The 6,017-nt window shown below is 42.8% G+C and overlaps 1 long non-coding RNA gene across 1 annotated transcript; it reads right to left on the minus strand.

The window, feature by feature from the left end:
• Nucleotides 1-421: 421 nt before the first annotated feature.
• Nucleotides 422-2,388, minus strand: LOC109515721 (uncharacterized). Its single transcript, XR_002168241.1, has 3 exons — nt 2,277-2,388; nt 2,083-2,180; nt 422-538 (listed from the first exon to the last, which is right to left on the minus strand). It is a non-coding gene; the product is annotated as an uncharacterized LOC109515721 (long non-coding RNA).
• Between the last annotated feature and the right edge of the window lie 3,629 nt (nt 2,389-6,017).

The raw sequence follows: 6,017 nt of genomic DNA on the forward strand, positions 1-6,017 counted from the left end.
TTTTGAAAATGCTGTGTGACAGTGAGAGATAATGGCTCGGATGGAAATATCGCAAATTCTGTCGATTAACCAAACTATTGTGTGTGTGTGTGTGTGTGTGTGTGTGTGTGTGTGTGTGTGTGTGTGTGTGTGTGTGTGTGTGTGTGTGTGTGTGTGTGTGTGTGTGTGTGGTGTGTGCGTGCATGTGGAAGGGTGGGGGATATTTTCCCGACCATTGTAAATGGGGCTTCTAAAATATCCTCTTGCCTGCATGTGTGCGGATTTGTCCTTTGTCCAACAACAACAAAGAGAAACAAATAATAGCGCAATATATACCGTAAGTCTGGATTAAATGTATCAAGTTTTCCTTTGAAGACGCCAACGTCTGAACATTATGGGAAGTGAGTGTTCTGTACAGTGCATATTTCTATACCGCGCGTGTGGGCAGTCTTCATACTGATTGCGCCAGCACGCATTCCGGCAAAAGATTGTTTCCTTATATCCTTTGTCATGAGCCTGCAGCGCAATAGAACACAGTGCTCTGCACCATTTGTTGTCTCTGTGACCAGAAAACACAAGTGGACACAACAGGTTCAGACTATGAATTCAATTCACACTCTCTGAACGCATGCAAAAAAAAAACCCCAATGATAAAGTTGTCATATTGCCGCATTCACTGACTGCACTTGGATGTGCAGTGCCAGCATAATATTATAGGACTTCATATAAATGAAAGAGGGTGGGGGTTATCTGCAGCATGCAGGCAATTATTGTTTTACTGTGCATTTCGGTGTCTGTTCCGTTCTCGCAGGAATTTTTGTAGTTGCACTCGTAAGGTTTCATTTTACTGAATAATTTTTTTGCGGGGGAGGACATGATTCATCTGTGACAAATCTTGCAAGTTAAAAGACGACGATAAGCAAGTTTTGTGCTCATCTGACTTGTTATTCATTATTCATATTTAAATTGTTCAGAAAATGAGATTACTTCAATCTCGTGAAATAAGTACACTAGTCATATGTAAATGAGCACTGTACATACTTCAAAGATTAAATGTGGCGATGAGAAAATGTTCGGGAAGGAAACAAAGACCATCTTTTCATAGCAGTGAAACCTGAACTAGTGTACTTTTTGGCTGTTGGAAATGATGGTAATATAATCTTGATAATACAGCCTTGCTAGAGCCAGGTAATGTTTTTTTGTTTTAATATGTTTTATATTTGCGATTGGTTGGCAACCGGTTCAGGGTGTCCCCCGCCTACTGCCCGAAGACAGCTGGGATAGGCTCCAGCACCGCCCCCCTGCCCCCGCAACCCTTGTGAGGATAAAGCGGATCGGAAAATGAATGAATGTTTTGTACAGTATTCATAACAAGCATACAAGTGTAAAAGAAGAAAAATAGCTGTAAAAACAACCTTTCATTTAATTTTGACACATGGTCGCTTTGAATGTGAGCTACTGCAGGTTTGATTCCACAGAAAACTCCATTTTGCAAATGCAGACCAAGACAGACTCTTGCATGTTTCTCAAGTTCCAAGTGGAGTTCTTGTAGGCTGAAATGTCAACATTTTTACCCCTCCCACACCTTTAAACAGCAATACACAGTTACATTTATTAACACACATATGTGTTTGGATCCCCCCCCCCAAAAAACAAACAAAAAAAACAATTGCAAGTATAAAACGCATCGTAAACATTGTGGTTATTCTGGTGTCTGTTCCATACATGCATGTGACTTTAAGCGGTGGGGCCTGGTGGGGTGCCATGTGACATCATCAGGTCTGTGTGTGGCTGTGCTGTGAGCTGTGGTTGACTGCAATTCTTGCATGAGTATGCTCATTGTATGTGAGAGTTTTACTGTTGTCTCAGAATTGAATGAACGGCTGTCAAGTGCCTAGGCGACTGTGGGTCTTCTTTCCCCGATTCCAGGGCATTTACAGTAAGCACACTGACTGTAAAAACTCATAAATTACGATCGCTAAAAAACCCGCAGATTTCCATGATATAGCAGGAATTTTCATGACAGATGTTTATCAATTTCATTGCTAACGTTCATTTCCCACCATTGTGAGAGGTGTTGAACAACAGAGTGCCGTTTATTACCAGCATTGGCCCAGATTGTTTTGTGCCCTTTAACTGCTGCTGATCCTACATCCAATGTTTCCAATCAGTGAAGACGCCTCGTTGACCCTTGAGGGCATCTGCAAAGATCACAAGGAATGCAGTGGATTGAATCAATATGCTTTTTACATCCTTATTTCCTACAAAAACGCCAGTAGCATGATGAATGTGGCCACCTGTGGATCACACATTTGCACCAAAATATCGTCCGTCTGCAAAGGCTGCTAGATGATTCCATTAACACATCCGCGCTCCCAGGATAGAAGCTTTTTATGGGATAGCTGACTAATTGTCGGAAAGATAAAGTTACAAAACACGAGCCGCTGAGAAGGAGATAATTGCTCGTGTGAAAGAATGCCAGAGGAAAGTTTCACTGGGTTGTGCTTGTCACAAATAAAAGGTACATCAGTGTAACTTTTAAAGGTAGAATGTCTGATTAGCGGCGGGTGCCCTTTAAATCATGGGTGGGGAACCTTTTACCTATCAGGAGCCATTTCAAGCCATAATGAATTGATGAAAAAAGATCCATCCATCCACTTTCTGTAGGGCTTGTCCTAATGGGGGTCGTGGGAGGGCTGGCGCCTTCCCCAGATGACTTTTGTGCGAAAATTTAAGGTGAGATGAAACCATTTTTTTTGTCCAAAGTTCAAAACTTTTTGTTTTGAACACAATATCGAAAGGTAGGTTTGGCACAAACACAGCACTGCTCAGGGCCGGTGTGGGACTCATTTTCAGCACTGGGGCTACATTTTAGTTGATGAGCGCCCCTGCGCTTGCACAAAAAAAAAAAAAAAAAAAACAGGCGCAACTTCATTTTAGTGCCAGGGCAAGTCTAATCTAGCGTGACAAAAACTATGACATTTTAGACAACATAAAAGGAGGTCAATTGTGTGGCGCATGATCCTGTCTTGTTTGTTTTTTCAGTCTCTGGCGGAACTGGAGTGTGTTCCCTCCAGAGTCACACCTGCCTCTAAACATCATCATTATCTTGCTGCCTTTCAAAGCTGAGCTACGTTGACAACTGGCTGTTGGATTATTCACCTTAGCTCACAACTTTATTTCCAAGTGACTGTTTATCCAAGACGTTTTTGACTTTTTGCCTCAGAGCTTCTCGCCTTGTATTTCATCATTGTAATTTGATTTTTGACCAGCAACGCTCCACCTACTCCCATGATAGTTAAAAGTTGCATTTGTCTTTAATCTATTAACTGGCCAAGCTAGTTGTCAGTCCTCCTTCCCCCGATTTTCTTGTTGAGTTTCATCACGTTTCACCACCCGGTTCGGGGAAAACAGGCCTGACGACAATTATTCGTTTGTCAGCAGGGTAGGCAGTCTGTTGCTGATTACTCCATCATGTTGTGTATATTAGCTGCGGAAAGTGATTTTGACGACTGCATGCTACACAGCATTTTACACCATGGACAGTGTGCCTCCCTAAAGAATGAGTTGGCGGTTCACAACGCCAGTAACCTAGAGTAACTCTTTAGTTTGGCCATTCGTCTGGACAACCACATGAGGGAGAGATGCCGGGAACACGGGCAGGAACACAGGCAAGTGCCATCCAAGACCCTCAGCGACCGCAAGAGGCAATCGCTCAACGAGACCCACTTACCCTGCAATCAAGACCACAGAACCAGTCAAGCCATTGAAAGAAGAACCACTGCTGCTTGGTGGAGGTCGGTTGCACGCAGATGAGAGGCGGCGGCATTTCCAGACTGGGGCCTGCCTCGATGGTGGCCAGATGTGTCACAGACAGAGGCGATTGCTCTAAGACTGCAAGGGAAGCTGAGCTTCCCCTAAAATGTCAAAAAATAAGTGATGAAACATATGTGTGGACATACAATTGTGTGTACATGACTAAATATGCGATACAACGCGCTCAACTTTTGTTCTGAGTCCGCTTCTTATGACTGGTTACGACGCGACTCTCTTCTCATTCATTCCCGCAGCTTCACTGTGCTTTAAACTGTGTGGATGCTGGGCTTCTAGAGAGTTCAGGCTAGGTTGTCTCAATTTATTGAAACGAGACGATTCATTGGATAAATGCTGGTTTTGTCCTGCCCACCGGACGCTCAGCGTCTCTGGGAGTCTATGGACAGTGGGCGTTGATGGGCTGGCCCGGACGCTGAGATTTTCTGCATGATGATTGGATGATCTGTCTGAGGCTGAATCTCTTTTTGATTGACCCCAAAATGAGCTAAACGTAGAGTAGAATTCACGTATAAATAAATAAATTAACGGACACATTTGATGATGTAGGCCAAAATTGAGCTTCCCTTCCTTGACAGACCAGCATCCGCCTCTGGTCACAGAGTAGCCCTGCGAGACCTTCGTGCCAACTCCACCAGTATACCCAGCTCGGAAACCTTAAGTTGGACGTAAAGACCCGAGAAGACTTGAACTCCAGGGGAAGGTGTCAGGATATGAAAATTTAAGTTTCGACTCTTATTTACTTATTATAAATAGGTTTTGTGACCTAGACGGGCATCTCTTGGTGGAGGTTAAGCATATTACTGCTCCGACTCAGTTAAGACAATCAGACAACCAGTGAGAACACAGGAGGTTTTTCATCATGCCATCCCATGCAGCATCAATTGGGTTGACATGGCTTGGACTATAACCTGGACTCTTCCGGAACCGTAATAGGTGTAAGAGGTTTTTAGTGGATTTGATCGAGGTGCAGACAGATTCAGTGCTCTGTGGACGTGTGTGGTGGATGTCATCGATTTCATTCATAAACATGATACCTGCGTGAGGCAATCCCTCAGAATCATTGCAGAAATCAATTCACTGAATATAATTAACATCTTAACTGCACCGCCCTGACCGCACATCACCACTGATTTGTGTGTATTCTGCGAACAAATATATAGCATCCTCAGGCCGTGCTGACACACAAATAATGAAGAATCAGCTTCTGAAGAAAAAAAAAAACATCTTAAACCCAAGATGCACAACATATTGAAACTATCGTAATTCATACAAACGCTCATAATTTTAACAGTAATAATTTAAATCAAGGATTTGCTAATAAATTGATTAATGTCCTAAATAACTGTGAGAGACATTTCCCCTTACTCTTGCTGTTCAAGTGCTGACTGTACAAATGACTCTGCCGCCGTCTGTGTCTCCGCAGCTGTCACTCGTTGCTAACCATGCACCTGGAAAAGTCAGCAAATTGCTCACATTTGTTGGTTAATCCAAGGGTTTAAAGTTTTTGTCTCGATCAAGTACATACACACGCTACAACACAGCATTTCCTGACATTTAAAGATGACAAACGACCCTTCAAAAGATCCTACACGCGTCACCACTGGCTTGAATGTGTCATAACTATGATTGGCATGCATTTCAATTTCTTTGCTGTGCTATATTTATTCCTTACTATCTACTGCAACAACTTGGAGATAGTTAGTTTTTGGAAAGTGGGAGGAAACTGGAGTTCCCGGAGAAAACCCACGCAGGCACAGGGAGAACATGCAAACTCCACACAGGAAGGAAGGGGCCGGCCGGATTCAAACCTTCGACCTCTGCACTGGAAGGCAGACATGCTAACCAGTCAACCACCGTCTCACCCCATAGGTGTACATCAAGAGTTAAAATGGACAAAAAAGTCAAAAATAAGGTGTACATGATAAGACACTTTACAAGAATATTTCCTTGTAAAACCGAGCAACATTTAGTCAGCTACAATGGTACTTTCTTATTCACTACTTGGCAGACTGATGCTGACTTTACCTTTGCACATAGGCTTTCCCAGCATGCTCTTTGCCATTACAAGTAATGCTTATGACTCTATTATATCTATTTAACGTCTAATTGTGTACAGACAAGAATGAATATAGTTGCAGTGGTGTTGTTTCTTGTATTATATTATTGTTACTTTTGGTATTAAATTATTGCAACTTGGCGACAAC

This window comes from Hippocampus comes, unplaced genomic scaffold, assembly GCF_001891065.2.
Source record: "Hippocampus comes isolate QL1 unplaced genomic scaffold, H_comes_QL1_v1.1 scaffold9, whole genome shotgun sequence".
Lineage (NCBI taxonomy): Eukaryota > Metazoa > Chordata > Actinopteri > Syngnathiformes > Syngnathidae > Hippocampus > Hippocampus comes.